This window comes from Tauraco erythrolophus, chromosome 22, assembly GCF_009769465.1.
Source record: "Tauraco erythrolophus isolate bTauEry1 chromosome 22, bTauEry1.pri, whole genome shotgun sequence".
NCBI lineage: Eukaryota > Metazoa > Chordata > Aves > Musophagiformes > Musophagidae > Tauraco > Tauraco erythrolophus.
In genome coordinates, this window is record NC_141486.1 from 8,869,661 (window position 1) to 8,888,646 (window position 18,986).

The following is an 18,986-nucleotide window of genomic DNA, read 5'->3' on the forward strand; positions in this document are numbered from 1 at the left end:
CCCTGGCTTCAGGAAGGAGAAAATCAGGAAGGGAGTTTATACGCGTGGGAGATTTTGGCTGGGAAGAGCCAGGGCTGAGGAGCACGTGCTCAACTCGGAGCTGGTACGCGGGGGAGCGATGGGATGTACCAAGCAGCCAGCCTGCAGCCAACGGCTGCTCCCGTTCCCCTTCGCCTCGTGCAGATGCTGCTGCTTCATTTATTTTGACTGTCTTTTCCCCAATGTGCCCATTAGAACAGAGCTTGGGGTACGCAGGGCCAGGCACTTCCTTGAGGTGGCCCTTGGGGGTGAAGGGCCCATGGGGAGGTCCCTGGTGCTGAGGATGGAGAGGAGAAGTAGCTGATGCCCATTTTGGTGCCAGAATTTTGCCAGTCCCTGAATGGGAGGTCTGAGAGCGATGCTCATGGTTCAGATGGGTAAATATCTCCCTGAATTCCTGATGGGACACCGAACGAGTTGCTTTACTTTGTAACTGGGAGTGTGGAGGAAGGTCCCTTCTCTTCTGGGCACCATGGAGGTGACTTGGTGAGGTGGGAGAACAAGCCCCTTGCAAGTGCTGGAAAACCACCCGCCCTGGGGGAGGCGGGTGTTGCACCACAAATCCACACACAGAGGAGTTGTTCAGCATCCCCTTGGCTCCCGATGTGCCATCCACACTGACCCGGATGGACGGACGGACAGCAGAGCCAGTGTTAGACCCAGGGAGGAGCAGGCAAGGGCGGCAGCACGGACCCTGCACGCTTGGCTCCTGCCTGCCACTGCCTGCCTGCTCCTGGCGCCGGCTCTAACAGAGGTTAAATTTATGCCAATAGATTGTTACATCAATATATTGAGGATTAGCTGTGCTGTAGGTATAGAGCCCTTTCAGATTCGCTAAGTTTCAGCAAGTATGTTTTCAATAATTGGCTAATATTTTTAAGAAATGAATAAAACTTATGCCACTAAATCTAGTCCTTCTTTTATTATAAGACATTTACTGCATGCTCAGAAGCATATGTCTTTAATATCTGAAGCAAAGGAAAGTAATTTATAAGGGATCTCTTCTTAAACTTGAATACCTATAGTCATAATCACAGTTATTAGCTATCATCAAACATACACTAATGAAATAAAGAAACCCTATCATTAGTAACTTTCCAACTGGACACGCTTAAGAAATAAAGACAAATAAGGGAATTTCCCTCTCAACAATTTGAGATTTCACGAGACAGAAAAAGGATCAAATGTGTTGAGATGCCTCTGCATCTTTGAGAAGATTTACAGACGAATCAAAATGACAGGATTTCTTAGGGAGTTGTGCAAACAGTTTTGGAAGCCGGTCTTGCTCCCGATTCCTGGTGATTATATTCTCTTGAAAAACTAAAATTGAAAAACTACCTGTCATTGCTACTGCTGTCATCGCAGAGGTACACCGATGTGTTTTTGCAGAATTGCATTCACTTGCTGATTTATTTGCACAGAGGTGCCAACACTGCCTTTTTTTCCAGTGGGGAAAGAATTGTCCAAACTCTTGGTGAGAAGAGCTACGTGGTTTTCAAAGGATTTTTGTCTGAGAACGCAATTGGCTGAGGTCAGTCCTGCTTTCAGACACCTGAGCAGAGCTCTTAAACATTGCTCAGGGAGCTATTTTTGCATAAAATGGAAGAAACCAGCCCTAGCTGTGTATACCTTCCAGATGATCTTCATGGCGCTTTGTCCATCTCAGCCCTTCCTCATCACTGCACCACCCTGAAACACATACAGAAAATAAAAGCTGAAAATAACCCATCCTTTTCTTACAGTGAGTATAATTAAGCCTTGGAATCAATTCCAAGTCACAGAGATATAGTGCATCCTCAATTAATAAATCAAGACTGGGCTGGAGGTGTTGGCTTGCTCAGAGCAAGCTCCATGCTACGGGAGAGTCCCCTGGGACCCTCCATTGGGGTTTGGGGTCTCTGGACTGGCTCTTGCTGGGGTTTTGGCAGCTCCTTGGACACCCCCAGACTCAGTTGCTCTCAGTTCAGCTTCCAGTGTGACAACTTTTGCTACAGGGCCAAGTCAGCAAGACTCCCTGAATGCTGGTGACCAAACCCACTTGCTGTTTTGCCTGGTGTGTTTAATGGTATCTGTGCGGGACTGGGAATAAACTGGAGGCTGCCGAGGCTGCTCCGTGGGTCTCTCACACCCCGCAGCTGGGTCCTCTGGATTGCACCAACTTTTTCTCTTCAATGGAACAACCCCGAGCTGCCTGGGATGTGGCCAAACAGACAGATAGCCCTGGCCCAGCTGCAGAAAGGAGTTTAGAAAACACCCGTGCCCCCCAAATCAGGTATAAACCTCTGTGCTGAGAAAATCTATGGAGAAGAAGGACAAAAGCAGCCCCGCAGGGCAGCTCCCTCTGCCCTGGCTGCCACAGGCTCCTCTCCAGCAGCAGCAGATTTTTTGCTGCAGGTTCGATTTTGTTTTGTTTTCAAGACACTTCACCAGTTTGCAACATCATTTCAAGCCTCCAGCTGTTAGTTAAGCCTTTGATGTAAGTATATGCATCTCAAATCCCCACCTCGGAACAGAGGGAGAAAACACCCGGTGATCTTCCCGGTTCCAAGGACATCAGCCCTCAGACTTCCTGAGCCGGACGCGCTGCCCATGGATGCCGTACAGCTCCGCAGGTTTCAATATTGCTGTCACCAGCTGAGACTCTGTCCACATCGATTTTGCTTTCTTATTTTGTTTCTAAGCTGGTGCTCGAGCTTTTTGGCTCGCAGAAAGATTTTCCCTTCCAAGATTTCAGTGTTGGAGGACTGTTTCCCTAATCCCCAATAGTTTAAGATTATCTCTAGCCAACTATTAATCAAAATCAGAACCTAGCACTGCTTGCTTGTGCTGTTGCACTTGAGTACATAAAAAACCCATCTTTTTCTTCTGAAGAAACACAGTTGCTACTTTTCTAATTTGCCTCTGGTTCCTTCAGCATTGGCCTTTCAGGCACAGAACAGCCACATTTCACATTCAATACTCAGTATCGTAGCAGGATGCCACATGGGCCAAGGGCAGGTTGAAAACCGCTGGTAAAACAAGCAAACACTGATTCAGGAAAAGCTTAAAACAAGCCAGAAAACAACAAAGAAACTCTCTTATTCTCTCCTTCCACCGCACGCTCCTCCAAGTGCAGAAGAATGAATTGCCTTATAAAAACCTGGCATATTGATAGGCAATTAGCTCTTGCCGTGACACGGGTTATAGAGCAGAAGATGGATTTTTACAGCATCTTCCATATGCCACGACTCCAAAAGCCTTCGCAGTGAAGTGAATTAGATGCCGCTGACTTTTTAGGGTCAGTAGCTGAAATGGCCCCTTCTGCTTCCATAGTGAGTTGTGCAAAAAAGCGCGTTTCAAACCCAGTTGGTGTATTGCAAAAGAGGAGTCTCCCAGCACCCCCAGGAACAGCTACAGGAATCCACTTCAAGGACAGCCTGGCTCCTTCACTGACCTGGGAGCAAATTCCAGGATTTGTGCCTGGGCTAGGGACTTTTCCTGTTTCCCCTTCCCTGTTTTGTAATTAAACCAATTCTTAACACCAGCACGCTCTCGTGGCCGGCGGACTAGTACCCGGGGACTTGGCACTTGGGTAGTTGCACTAAATAATTTGGTTGGGCGTATGAAATGCTGGGAGGTGCTCTCCGAACGCTGCACCTTTGAGAAATGTCTAAAATGCAATTAAAATTGCTAAAGGAAATAAGCACCCTTCCTCCCTGCCACCATCTCACTGGGTGCGCTTGGCACTGGGCACAGGGGCAATGGCTGGTGACCCCACTTCTGACTCCCATTGAGCCCAAATCCTCGGTCAGGAATTCCTGCTCAGGGAAGAGGTTCAGCTGGATCCAGCCTTTTCAGATTCTCTGCAGACTCTGCGACAGGGGATTTTTTTCCAATTGCACAGTCTTCTGCCGGGGCTTACATCAGCTCAAGCTGCCTCTCTGTTTTAGCATCTCTCCGGGCTAAAAAGAATTCACACTTCCCGCAGCAACGCAAAACAGGGCAACTGGTGCTGCTTTGTCACATCTAATTTCAGGCAGCTCTTTTCCTTAAGCTGGTCATGAACAAGTGAGGATAATGTAACACATAAACTCGTTTCGAAAATGATCCTCCCATGCTGAGTCCTGATCTGCCGCTGTCTGAGGCACTTTGCTCGACAGATCGCAGCGCGATGCCAGCTCCGGCTGGCAGACTGCGCGGGGCTCGCAGCCACAGGACTGGACGTGATTTGCATTTGTCCCGCTGGCTCCGAGAGCTGTCAGAGGGGATGGTTGCTGCTCTCTAGCTGGCACTTGATATCTGCCGGGGAATCCCGCGTTATCACTGCTGTCATCTTCCAAGCTGTGTGTTATACAGAGAAGGAAAGGTGCCAAGTTGCTCTGCAAGCCAGTAGGTATTCCTGGAGACAAAAACCTGAGCCTGGTCCCAAAGTCGTTGTTTAAGCTTTGCTTGGTTTCTATTTCCTTGAGAATTGGACGCTCCTCTGCCTCTGTCAGCTCACAGAACTGCAGCCAGGATCAGGCCAGCTGCTCCTCTGGTTCAGGGGACCTGGTCCAGCGCTTAGCAAAGCCAGAGGACTGGCTCCTGTGTCACCAGTGTTTTCTGGCTCAGTCCTGGAGGAGGACTCTGTGTTGAGGCTCAGCAGCTCCTGCCCTCTGCTTGCTTGTGCCCATGGAGCTCGTGGCAGGAGCGTTGTTGCTCGGAGCCCACGGGCACCCCTGGCACCAGCCCTCCACTCAGCCTGGCTTTGAAGGCAAGGGGCGCTTGGACCTTCTGCTGGGGAAATTTTACCAAGGTTTTACAGGAATCCCTGCTGAAAATGGGAAGTTCACATAAAATCATCATCTAATAACCATGAAGGGCTCAATTTATAAATGCACTGTCTGCCATAATAGTTCTGCCTCCTCTATTTACCAGCCAGCAATTATCCTCACTTGAGCTGCTTCTTATTTCGCTGCTCCTCAGCTGAAATGAACAGGAATGGCATTTGCTTGCTCAAGTATAAAATGGAAATCTTGTCTTCACTGAGGAAGCACTAGACGAGCACCAGCACCTCCGCTTCCGAGCGGTGACATGACCTGGGCACAGGCTTCGGAGGGGCAAGGGTTTTCAAGGAGAATGGTTATCTTTATGGTCACACCAAAGACACAAAAATCCTGCTTACAAACCGAGGTTTCCTAAAGCTGAGGGGCAACTTTGAGTAGAAAGAAGTCTGTAAAGCTCTCCTGTCCTCACACTTCATGATACAGATCTGGTTATTTAAATGGTGATTTTTCCTGGGAAAGGGACACGGGCAGATCGCTCCGGTCTGTATTAGCTGCGTGTGCTCCATCCTCAGACATCAGAGCAGCCCCTTGCAGGCCATTGTACACAACCCAGGGTAGGAACAGCATCTATTTTGTAACTTAGGAGCCTTCAAAAAAGATGGATATGTCATATTTTTTTCCCCACAGTGCTTTGTTCACCAGAACCTGCCACTATTTGGGAAGTGGAGAAGCAGCAACTTAACAAGGGAATAGCTGGAGAAAGAAAAATGTGATTGCTGAAGTTCTGATTTGAACCAATAGCACCACAAGGTCCCCTTCAAATGCTGAAGCCGGTCTAAGACACAGTGTTCTTGAAGATTATTATATTGAAGTTAAAATAATAATAATAAAAAAAGATGGTTTTGTGGGAAATGGAAAACACAGCTCAGCAGAGAGATGGGGAAGCTGTGGATTTTCCCTGGACCGAAGCCTGGCAGTGCACAGCATGTGCAGTGGAGCAGGGCTGTGTGCTTGCCACGCACTGCCAGGCTCTGGTGCCGGGGTGGGTTTGGAAGATCAGCTGCTCAATACGTGGTGCCAAGTAATGATGCAGGATTGGGAACGGTATGTATATGGATCAGCATCTGGAGGCCTCTGAGGCTAGGAGGCCACTCTTGTGGTCCACCAGCCCCCTCTTAAACCTCTCTTGAATTATCCCATGCTGCAGCGTGCATCATCCCGCACAAATATGTATATATATGTGTATATATGTATATTTGGCCGTGAGATATAAACTCTGCAGTGGTCTCTGGACACAACTGCGGGTGATCTTTGCTGATAGCTCAATGGAAAGGGATCTCAGCTAATAAAAATAAAATGTTCCCCTGTCTGCCTCTACTGCTGTCCATGCTCTGAGTGCCAGTTTTCCCCACCGTTTATTCCTGGGGGGTACGTGTGTGTCCCCCCACTCCCTTCATCCCGCAGCCACAGCAGTGCGGTGTTAGACAGCGGCACTGGCTGTGATGCTCCATTCCGAGCCACGTCCATCTCCCTGGCTGCTTCTCCTCTGCTCCGTTCTGCTGGGCTAAAGAAGCTGAGCTGCCTTAGCGAGGGACGTTCTTCACCTGCTTCACCTGCTCGTCTCCTTTGCAAAGGGAATTGGGAGGATTCCTGGCGGACCCACGGTGCTGCGTGTGCGCAGTCAGGGAGAGCCACCGGAGCAAAATTAGATGGGAGTTAGACAAGTGAGATAAGGAGTGGTAGAAAAGAACCATTCGCTCATTTGCAGCCCAACAGCCCAGGCACGGAGTAATTAAACAGCTTGACAAAGGTCATGCAGAGAACATGCGGCAGAGCTGGGAATGAAATGCAGATCCGAGCCCGTAACCACGAGGCTGCCCTCCTGCGTGCGCTGCTACGGCACAAATCACAATCGCTCCCGAGCTTTGTCCCCTTTCCAAATAAAAGTATAAAAGCTGATGAGAGACCCTCTTGCCCCAGTCCTGGAGAGGACACACACGTGTGCCTTTGCGACAGCAAACAGCAGGGCTGGAGCCTTCACACTGGTCTTCCTCTTCCAGGGTGACTCCTCCAGGATCTCCAGGCTGGAGGTCTCAGCTCCAGCAGGAAAGAGCTGGGCGTCTGTCCAATGGGAAATCCTGGGGGAGAGAGGGGGCAGAGGGGCATGAAGAGGGGGGAATGGGGGTGATGATCGCAGTGTTTGCTGTGGCTGCAGCAGAGCAGGAGGTGCAGTCCAAGGTGCCAGGGAGGCTCTGAACCCTTCTCCGAGGACGTGCTCCACCTTCACATCTCACCTACGTCAGAATTACCTCATGTTCATAACTCCAGGAATTTCCAGCTGGTGCAGCCAAGCCTTTAGCTGCTAAATTAAAGTTTCTACCTCTCCCCAGAGAGTTATTTTCCCTCCATTCTTTTTATTAATAAATTATTAATAAAGTATTGTGCTGGAAAGACACTGTGGATTCGGCTCCAAGCGTGGCAGAGCGAAACAAGTATAAACATCTGTTTGTTTATAAGCACGTCTGTCTGCAGGGTTTGGGTACCAGAAATCAAATCCTCCACTTAGCACTTGCCAGAGCAACTGGAAGGTGTGATGGATGTTTTTACAGGAGAGAAGCCTCTTTCTTTCTGCCCACACCATGGCATAGCTCAGCCAGCCAGGTGGCCAAGCCCTGCTCAGTGCTGGGGTCTGGTCCCTGGCACCTCTCCCCACGCGTGCCGATGAGTGCTTAAAGCTGGGATTTCTTCAGTCCTGACCCAGAAAATACCCAAAGCCCAATGTACCCATGGCAGCAAGGCTCTTGGGTTCCTCACTGCTCAGCAGTGAGGTTTGCTCTGGGATGGAGACCTGCTTTGTCCTCTGCAATGTCGTTTGTCATGTCTTCAAAAGTAAAACCAGTTCATTCTCGCTGAGATAGGCAAAGCTGGTTAAGAAGCAAGGTGAGGTTTGAGGTCGGTGTCCAGCTATTTTCCTAAGGGTGCAAATCCACAAAAACCTCTTTGGAAACCAACATCTCATGCCTTCTTCTGTATGGGAGGGGACATGAAGAGTTGCTTCTTACAGATTTCTTTTTCAGTCAGCAGTGATCAAATTCTAGTGCTGTTCCTGCAAGATAGCTTCAGGTTTTGACTTAAACAATCGTATTTACTGCTAGATCAACGTATATTCCCTCTTATTTCATTTATAGCCCTGGAGGGAGCAGCAGGCAGCTGAAACATGATTGTGGCAGCAGGAAATCTCTGATGCAGCCACTGACCAGCAGGTCAGGGCTTTGATCAGGCACTGCCTGTGGCACCTGATGAGTACAAATGGCTTGGAGATGAAGAGAAGGACTGAACATATGGAGCCTGGCCCCTAAACTGGAGCCAGCCCAGAAGTGGGATTTTTGCAGCTGGTTCCCATGCCTGTTTTCCGTGCTCCCACACGCAGTCGGTGCTGCGGGAGGGTCCTGCTTCCCACGTGGAGGGATGGCGACCACGTGCCCCAAACCAACCAAGCGCCGAGGTGCATGTGCTTAAGTAAAGCATTATACACCAGGTAGGGAGAAGGTGAAATAAGGGAGAGCGAGCGGACTCTTTGTGCCAAGGCTCATGTTCTCTGTACTTCCACGGCACTCCACGACAAGGCGTTGCTGCTGATCTCCTAACACTGACCTAGAAAATCCAACTGGGACTTGAGGCAAGTGCAAAGAAAAAGCTCTGTCCCACAAAATAACCCTGGCCCCGACGGGCAGCTTTGTGCCAAGGGCTGCCTCTGCAACAGAGCGTGGTGGGCTGGGGATGGTTAATAAATCCCTGTGAGTTAAACACACCGACACACGGTAAACGGGTGGCCGTGAACGCTGCAGATGTGTGCAGATGTTACCGTCCCACGTGTGGGCAAATGTCCATGAGGGCAGGAGGTAAACAAACAGCCCTGCTCTAACCATCTCTCTGGTTTCTGTTCTGATCTGAGCCCCGATGCACAGTTGTAAATACAAATGGAAAACTGCACACGCTGCAATCTGTGGGTTTATTACAGCGTATGTATCGTTTTATCCATTAACCCGGGACCTGGTTTTGTAATCGCCGCACAAATCTCCAGCTGAACGTTGATTTACAACGGTGCCTTTGCCCCAGCTTTTCAGTGCTTTACAAGAACTACAAGCAGACTACAGAAAGGGATTTTTTTTTTGGCATCGCGACGTGCAGCCATCTTTGAGCTGCGGAGTAGCGGAGGTTTAATGATGTACATGAAATGAAATGGCTGAAGGCTGGAATATGGCAGCTGGGAAGGGAAGGGAAGAGAAATTCAAAGGAACAGACACTTCTTGAACCTGTGAAGCTGTGACACGGCAGCAGTGATGGAGTTGATAGGCCCTGAAATGTCACCTTATGATGAATAATACATATGATGCTGGAGAGGAAACGTTGCCATCGGTTGGTGGGAAATAAAACACAATTCTGCGTTCATTTACACCGCAGTGGGACTTCGTGTCTGCCAAAGGCGCATCCCTGATGTGGAAATCAGGCAGCAGTGTCACGGTGGGACAGCCCTTTTCAATGTCCATCAAGAGACCTGCGGCAGAGCAAGCGGGACAAATCCCACAGCACGTTATCCCGTTGTGTTGGCAGAGGTCAAGGCTCTGCCTGGGGCTGTGCAAGCCCTGCTCAGGCAGGCCGGTGGCAGGGCTTTTACTGGGGCAGAGGGGTTATAGGACAAGAGGGAAAGATTTATAGGAAACACCTTGGAATAGCCAAGTTTAGGAAAAAAGCAGCAGGAGGTTGAAGTTTCACATTATGAACAGCTGAGCTGCCAGCTGAGCCCCATTCGGGGTGATTGAGCAAAGCAGGAGTGGGCTTTATTAGGAGCCACAAGTATCCCACCTCCTCTCTGCTCTGCCTGGGGTGGGCTGGAGCACAGATGCACCAGGTACCAGCTTCCTCTGGGTCCTGCTTCTGTGATGCTGCTGAAGGTTGTTGTGGGTTTTTTTGTACCTGTGGTCCTCTGGAAGCACCTTCAAGATGCCAATCCTCAGCAAGCACTGAAGGTGAGAAATGTTTTCTGGAAACTCCCACGCAAAGTGCTCCCCTGGGTCTGGGGGGGGCCAGGAACCAGCTCCTGGTACAGAGGATGCTGCAGGCCAGCTGGGGATGGCTTCCCACCTGGGAAGGAAGGCAAAGGGAGTGTTTTCTTTTTTTTTTCCTAGAGATTTAATATATTTTTTATGCATTAATCTTAAAAAAAAAAAACCACCACAAAACTGGCATGCTTTTGATGTGGGCCAGGTTGAATGTTGGGGTAATGACAGGCTAAAATTCCTGAGTAGATCTGTAGAAACAGATGGTTGAATGTTATAGCTTGAATCAGAGCATGTCTGCTACTGGGTGATGTAAAAATTACGGACATATATATACAGAGAGAAGGATGCTAATGGGGGGAAGCACTGCTTATGTGTGTGTTCTTAGTATGAGAGACATTTGTTTCAGTATGCTTATGTGGGAACAACATATTTGCATTATAGTAGCACCCCAGCAATAGAGTGGTACATTGTTTTGCACAGAACTTAAAATATAAAGCTAAAAGGCACTGCCTTGTCTTATGATCTTATAAGCCAAAGGCTGAGGACATTCCCCAGGCCATGCTGGCTTCTGGAGAAGGGCAATTCTTCTGACCTTGCTGGGAGGGCACAGGCTGCTGTTAGCAGGAAAGCTTTAACTTCTGCTGAAGTGAGATCTCATTAGAGCACAAGAACTATTGCTGTGAATGAAGAGCAGCTTTACAAAGATAGTAATGAACTTTCCAATGACTGGAGCTTTTTGCTTTGCTTAATACTGATAGCAAAGAAGGCAAAATATCTTGGTTTGTGATGCTTATTGCTCACAGCTTAGTTTGATTCACTTGAACCTGAATTTCAAAGCCACATTCAAGTCAAGGGGTGTGAATCCACTTAAATTGAAACCAAATGACAGCTGGCTGGGATCCCTGGGAAAGGAAGCCATGGAGCTATGCATGCTTCCCACTGAAGCCGATGGGAATGTTATTATACCTTTGTCAATGGGAAAACTCCCATTGACTGCTGGTGGCAAAATTGGATTTTTATTCAGCACATACACACAGTGTCTGTACACTTGTCTGTGAGTAGGGACCTAAACTAGTAAAAATTTATTTGTAGCCTCAGCCTGAAGGTTGGTGCAGGTTGCTTAGGTCCAGCTGAACCCTTGAGGTGCAGTGAGTGATCCTCATGAGGGGAGGAGGCAGTTTTAGCCTAAAAAATTAATTTGTGACATAACCACAGAATGACATTCCAGGAACTGGAGGCCTGCCTGATCATGCCTTCTTCCTCATTAATTAAAGATAATGCAAAATTACTGTCTCAAATTATTTGCAGAGAGGAATTTAGCAGCTCTAACATGATGCAGTGATAGAAATTGAAAAACTTGAGTCCTTGGGGAAATGTGAACCAGCATCCCCTTGCAGTGTCACCAAAAGCAAATATCTTTATGAACAACTAAGATGTGAAGCTCTGAATTAATGAGGAGGAGGGTTGGGGTTCCAGCAATGTTGGGGTGTTGTTCTGTAGCTCTGCTGGTGCTGAGATGCATGTGGAGGACTGGTTTGCTGCCTTCTCAAGTGTCTCTTGTTCCCAATCAATGATGAATTAGCTCCAGCTATTAGCAATAATTGCCAGCTTCTCCTTGAAGAGGAGCTGAATTTTGTGGACTGTGAAGCTGATAGTTCCAGGTTTCTTCCCAAATGCTTGTTAGGTGTCTTCAGGTGTTCCCATTTATGTGCAGGTGAGAAACCCTCAGTAGTTCCTGCTGCTTGTAAGTTAGTGAGGGGCACTAGTGTTCACACCATGGGCACAGCAATGCAGAAACACTTGATCCAATCTGCTGCTCCTTTTTGTACCTGACATGAGAAGTTTCTCCTTTTCACCCAGATCAAAGCAGGAGATCAGCTCTTCTGTATGGTGGTTCTCCCCCAGTTTCCCCTTTGCAGACTGTGAGTCAAAGTAGGCTTTGAGGATGGATGGAGAAAAAGATGGGACGGTGGAGGGAGTCTTCCCAATCCCTGAAACATCACAGGGACATGACTGGGCATCTTCTAGAGAACCAGGGAGCTGGGGGTTGTCAGGTCAGCAGTGCTTTGAGCAAAGGATGCTGGTGAAAGGAAATAGGGTGACATGACTTGTGGTCTGTCTGACATAGTTTGCCAAACAGGACCTTGAAAATGGTGCTAAAAGCCTGGGGAAACTAATTGAGACGTTGGGGGGGGTGGGAATGTGAAGTTGGTGGAAAATACACTGTTTAAAAGCACTTTCTGCAGTGCTGGTAAATAGGTGGGAACTGAGCTGTTACATGGGGTACAGCTGCTGTGTGTCGGAGGCCCTGGGGTGTGGGGCTGCTGTGCCACAGCTGGGGCTGGCAGCAGGGTCTGTGCCACCCCTGGGGCTCTGCTGGATCCCTGGTCCCAGTAAAGCTGTGGCAGACAGCCTGCCAGGGAGGGGCTGGCCCCTCCAGCCCACTGGCTCAGCTTGGAGCTCTGACAATTATTTGGCTTTTCTGTGTGTGCAGAGCCAGGCTCTGTGCCTGGAGCAGGGTAGCCTGGTGTGTGCCCAGATAGCACAAGGAGGGGATGGTGATGGAGTAGGGGTGATGCTTGAAAGGGGGGTTGTTAGTGGGTGCTGGTGCAGGGCAGTAGATCCCCCCTGGGGTGGAGAGGGGGAAGTGTTTTGCCTTGCCTAGGAGAGGGAGGGAAGGTGAGGAAAGGCTGCTTTGGATCCAAAATCCTGTTTGGGGTACAGTCTGGCCCATTGGGCTTCTGTCTTTCTCTGCTTCCAATCACCTGTAAAATGGGAATTGCAGATTTTTTGGTTTTTTTCACTGGGCTAATGTATTTTTTTTTCCAAATAAGGATTTTGGGATCAGATCTTGCTTCATGAATTGTATCTGAAGTCAGACCATATAGCTCCCGTTGTCCAGCCAGCCTCATCCACTCTCCTGCAGTATTCCCTTCCCTCTTGGCTTTATAGATTGCTTGTAGCCTCATGGCTTTCGAGATCATACATTCCTATTGAGCAGCTTTGCAGTCAATCTTCATTAACCAGTACCAATCTTGCACAGCTTCTTACTCTGGTTTCATGCTGAAACAATTCTTTAATCTCTTCCAGAATTAGATGAGCTTTCTATAAGTTGTTTGATGTCTCAATAGTATAATTTCAGAAGCGAAGTGGGAGAGACACAAAAGCTGGTTTAGAGAAACTAAACTTTCATTTCAGTGCAGCAAGCTGTCTCCTATCTGCACGTTTGCTGCACAGGAGACCAGGCTGATGCATTCACTGTTGAGCAGAGATATGGGGATGCTTATTGTGTTGCTGAAATCCATGGAGCAGAGAGGATTTTAAAGTTCTCCAAGTAATTTCCTGCCTGGGACAAACCATGTGCCATCACCCTGCTGTAAGGCAGGAGGCACATGCACCTCCTAATTTAAAAAAAGGGAAAAGTATCAGCAGGATTTTGAAAAAAACATATATAGTTCCCATCACAGCTTGTGTGTCACAGTAGTGTCTAGTTGAGACAGTGGTGTCTGTAGCTGAGAGCAAGAAAAAAAATACTGCTGGGGCAGCTCATCAGCTGATGGTGGTAGTTACCAGCCCCATGTGTTTGACATCTCTGAAGCTGCTGAGAACATGGACCTGGACCTCTGTTCTCCCAGTGTCAGCTCTTTCCACCATGTGCAGGGGACTTTGGGCTGTGTGTCCTCCCTCCTCAGCAAGAGAAACAAATGAAAGCAGCAACAACAGTCACTCTTTAGACCCTGCCAGCTAAATGGAAGAACTAATCAATCTGTCTTGCTCTGCTTGTTTAATGTTCCTCTTCTGCAGAGAAGTGAGACAGTTACTTACACTTTCCAATATGTTGGGACAGTGTTTTGGCCTCAAAATGCTCCACAATAATGAAAAAGTCTATTTACAGTAGCAAAAGCTCAGTCTGTTACCTCCTGGGATTAATTTACTACATTGGGATTTCTGAGAAGACTGTTTTCTGTCTCAGAAATGAGTATCTTGGCAGCTCCTTACTAATGCCAGGTATTAAGCTTTTGCAAAGGTACCATGTGATTTATTTCTTAAAGATTTGTGGGACTTTTTTGAGGAGGAAAAGGGGGGAAAAAAAAACCTCTGCTCTCCTGTGATGGCAAGAGTGGCAGAGCTGCTCTTGGACCCCAGATGCATCTGAAGGAGCTGACACCGTCCCCCCCGTGAGAGCCCTGCAGAAGGGGTGGGCTGTGGCAGGGCTGCCCAAATCCTCCTTGTCCAAGGGCCACTGGTATTACCAGCGACAAGATGATGGTCTCGATCCAGTTGCATGCAGCAGCCCAGGCACTCACAGCCCCTGCCCTGGGTCTGGAGCCAGCGTAGCCACAGCAATCTCCCTGCTCTGCTTGCCTTGATGGCTGGCCAGCCTTGCTGGGGGCCAACTTTAGCTCAGCAGCTCCTGGGCCACTCTCCTTGGTTTGAATTGCCATTTCAATTTATGATTTTTGGAACTTGCTTGGGTTTTTTTAGGCTACCCCTTGGAGCTAGAAACACGATGTGCAGACTGATTGCTCCTGCAAAATATCTGCTGGTTGCAGTCCTGCACATCTGGGTGTGCAGAGGTGCAGCTGCCACTACCAGGGAAGCTGGTTTAGGACCCCATGAGGTGCACTTGTGCTGGGGGGGTGGGATGGTGGAAACCTCCCAGGAGATGGTGGAGCCATTCTGCATGGAGGTGGTTGGATGTTGTGCAATACCAGATGTACGAGGGACAGGTGTGGCACAGTGTTGTCTTGTGTTTTGGTGAAGTGCAGAGGACAGCACTGTGAGCACTGAGACATCCTGTTGTCTGGGACTGGCTAAATCTGTCCCTTTTGGAAGCTCCTCTGTTTATTAGTTATTGTTTTGCTTTGCTGCTATTTTGCTGTGGAGGAATACTTGGGGAGGTTCTGGCACTCGGTACATATACATGCTCAGTGTAGCATTAAACTGTGATCTCTGCTGCCCTGATCTGTGGGATATATTTATTTCTCCTGCAAACTGGTGTCTGGAGCAGTGCCGTATGGGAGGGCTGTTCTTCACTGGCAGCGGTGCTGGAGCACTGCCCCTGCTCGTCCCACGCTCACTGCTGTGGCCTCGGAGAGCTGTGGGACAGCCTGAGAGTGGCAAGTGGGGACTCTTCCTACTGTAGGTCCCTTCCTGCTACTGAATACTACAATTTGCTTGCCTGCATAAAAAATGAGCAAACCCAACCAACTGCTAAGCTGAGAAATGTGTGATTTATTCTCTTCCTGCTTTCCTCACTCTCTGGGTGCAGACTCTGGCCATTCTCACCCTTGCCTCCCCGGCTTCTTCCCTCCCCTCTTGCTGGTGCCTCCCCACGTGTCTAATTTTGCTAGTGGATTTACATTCTTCGAGTTGAAATTAGACTCGAAGCTCCTGTTCCAGCTTCGATTCACAAAACTCCAGGCTCCTGTTGCTGGAGGCAGTTAAGAAAACAAAAGTAGAGAAGAAATGAAAAAAACAGCTGTGTGGTATAGAAGAAGTGCTGGGAGTTTGCTATTTCGGATCACAACTGGGATTTCACTTCTGTATCACGACGCCAATTGTGGTACATCAGTCCCTAGGCTGCCCGAAGGGGTTACAGGTTTCTTCACTGCAGCCTATAGATCCTAGAGGAAAACAGCTGATGTTCCATTACTGAGAAACACTTTGGATCCCAGAGGGTCCCTGAGATTAATTATTCCTAAGGCTGACCAGCTCATAAATTTCACATTTCATTAAACTGGTTGCTCTTGTTTAAAAACAACATCCCAGCTGTTCCCCGTGTCCACCTCAGGTCTAACAAGAGGAAAAAGTAAGGTTTGTCCAACAGTCTCGAGGACTGTAGCTTTTTCCATATGATATCTCCTCATGTGCTGAAGGGCTGGTAGACTCGTTACGATGCCTCCTCACTGCGAGATGTGTCTGGCAAGGAGAAATCCCTTTTTCTCTTCTTGCGTCAAAAGCGAGCCGCGGCATGTATGAGAAATGCAAATAGCTTGGCTAATTTTGGAAGTCAGCAGCTAAGATTATGGCCTGTATCCCGCCGAGTGGGATTGAACCTTGGCCCTGGTTCTTCACGCCGTGTGTATTGTCAGCTGTAACTGCACTGTTGTCAAACCTCTGGGCAGAATAAGTGATGAACATAGTAAAGCCAGAAGTAATTCAGCTCTTAGGAGGTTGATATGCTGTGCTGTTCTTTTTCTTGCAAGAGGTTTATTTTCAGTTAACCTTACTAAATAATGTCTGGAAATACTCACATTTAACTAACTCTTCCCTGGATGGAAAAAAGAAATACTTACATTGCTCACACATGTGCACATTCGTGCATGGTGCCTGTTCACTAGAAGCAGTGCAACTTGAATCTCCAAGCAGGATTTGAGTAGGCTCAGGAGAAAAACATTTGTGATGGCACTTTCCTCTTCTTTCCACCTTTCCCTGAAGTGTAGCAGTTGTCTTGTCTCTCACTTCTGAATACCAAGATTTTTTCCGTACTAGTTCCAGTCTATGCAGGTAAATACACTGAGCTGGGAAGAGAAGATTGCAACGAAACGAGGTAAAACCTCGACACGGTGGCAAGAAACTTTCACTTACATCAAGGTCTGCCGCAGCACAATGTGGCACAGGTTTTTTGTACCCCTGGCACAGATGTGTTTATGAACTGGTGACTCCTTCAAAGTACCTGCTGGAAATAGTTCCCTCCAAGGTCCCAAAAAGCAGTTGCAGTCACTGTGGCAGCTGGAGCTGGGAAAGAGGCAGGGGAACACTGGAGCAAAGCCTTTGGAAGAACACAAATGGTGAATGCCCCTGGGGCACGTTGTGTCTAGGAAGGGCCATTTGACAGCCTCGGAGCAGTGTTTTGGCAGGGATGCTCATACAATTCTCAAAAGCCATAGAAAGCTGAAGTTTTGCAGCCTCTTCTCTTTCTAACAAAGCCCATAGATTATCTCCTCTTCATATTACTGTGCTTTAAAAGAGATGGAACTGATGGCTCCAGAGCGCAGCTCTTTGCCTCATCCCCAGGGCTATTGATGCCAACGCAGCATTTGGGGAAACAACGGAGCCCCTGTTTAAACTAATAATGTTAACTCCATGTCATAGCATAGCCAGCAAGGGATGAATAACCCTGAGCAGTTAATTGCTGTTTGGCTTAAGCACAATGATGAAAACATGCTGTTCATATTGTATGACTTTTACTGTGCAGGAGAAATGATGGTGATGCTTTGTCCTGGAGCAATGTGTTAGGAGCTGGAGCCTTACAAGGGAGGGGGAGAGGTCCTTGCTGGGAGGAGAAGCCACAGAGAAGGTTGTGATGGCCACGATGACTCAAGAGCTCTTGTTTCCATAACCTGCCTCCAACTGGAGGTGAGAAATCAATGAGTGAGGAGAGGCTCTTTTGGGTCGTTGCTGTGCTGCATGGACATGTGGTGCTTCCACCTCTGTGTAGGTCTCGGAGGCAAGGTTTTCAAGGTCCCTGGGTTTGTCACTCAGCTATTCTTTTCTTTGTAGTAGTTTTTCTTAATGCCAGTGCTCTTGTTGCACACTGCTTTTTCAGAGTTGCTGGGATAAATTCTGCAAAAAATCCATCCCTGGGGTTTTGTGCAAATGGCCCAACTTCACCCCAAACTCGCTCTTGATTCTTGAGATGCTGTTGTGGAAAATGCTGATTCTGCTCTGTTGCATGCATAATTCTTGGCAAAGTTCAGTTTTGTGCATAAATTGCTGTCTTGGTCTTGCTTTGGGAGAGTCTGCGTGAGAATTAACTTCAGTAACACTGAATTGACATTTTTAGCAGCGAATGTTGACCTCAATCTTGCTATTAAATGATACTTGTGCTGCCACATGCCAAACATCTGTAGTGAACAGGGATGCTCAGAGTCTCTGAAGGCCAAACTGTGTATTGCAAGATATGATTCCTTCTGTGTTCCTGGGACTTGGTAAATGAAAAGCCAGAGCAGGATGATAAGGAAGACATGTATACAGCTTATCGGGGGCTTCATGTATCAGATGCTGCAGCACTCACAGAGGAGATGTTGCAGCTGGCAGTAAATAAAACAGCCACCAGCCAGATTTTTTTATCATGTCCCATGGGGATAATGTTGCATGTGAGAGAATGAACCACAGGAAGCAAATGAAGCAAAGTGAGTCACTGCTAGGGCTGGGAGATTGCTCTTGGGCTTTTGAAGGGTGCTTTGGGAGAGTGGCATCTCCTCCTGTAAGTGTCTGAGAGCATTTGGACTGCAGCAATGGGGCTTGTCTGGCTTTATTTACACCACAGGGATTTGTGTGTGGGATAATGATTTTACAGTGGACTCTAGACTGATATTTTCATAAACGTGTTTCCAACCTGTCTGAGGAATTTGCTCAATCCATGCTTAAACTACAGACTTGGGAAGTACAGATATTCAGAGGTATTTAGTTATTCATCTGGGGATGCAAAAATGCAGGCGCTGGAGAGGTCAGCATATAGCTTTATTGGGAAATGATTGAACCAGCACATCTGCGATGTTCCTCGCATTAGGACACAGTTCGGCTACTATACAATATGCCAAAACCCCTAAACTTTATATGATGTGGCTGAACAGCTTTCAGTACCACCCTACACATGCACTCATGACCAGCACTCCTGTACTCCAGAATCAGCACTGAGCTAAACCACAGCTCTTCATATGTGAAAAGGGCCACTTCTGATTCCCCCCCCCCCCTTCATCCTGCCTTGGAGTAGATCAAGTGAGAAGTTACAGGTGAAAGATTTACAGGATATTTTTCAGAGCTGTTGGAGAATGATTTTGTTGTGTTTGCTTCCTCTGCAGTTGGCAAGCTCTGCTTCTGTGGGACTAAAGCTGTGGAAACTTATCATTTATCTTCTGCAGCTGGGAAAGAGGAGGTCAGGTTTAAATCTGCCCTCCAAATCAGGTAGACAGTACTACATCTCAAAATATCCAACATTCAGTGGTTTTCCTCAAAAAAAAAAAGCTTTGCAGCCTATGCAATGAGTGCTGTTGAACTTCAGTGACTGATTCACCAAAGACAGAGGGGCTGGGAAATAATTTAGGTTTCTTCCCCATGCCAGTGACTCAGTCAAAAGGCTCTTTCCTTTGGCTCTCATGGTGAACTACCAATTCAAGTGGGAACTATGCAC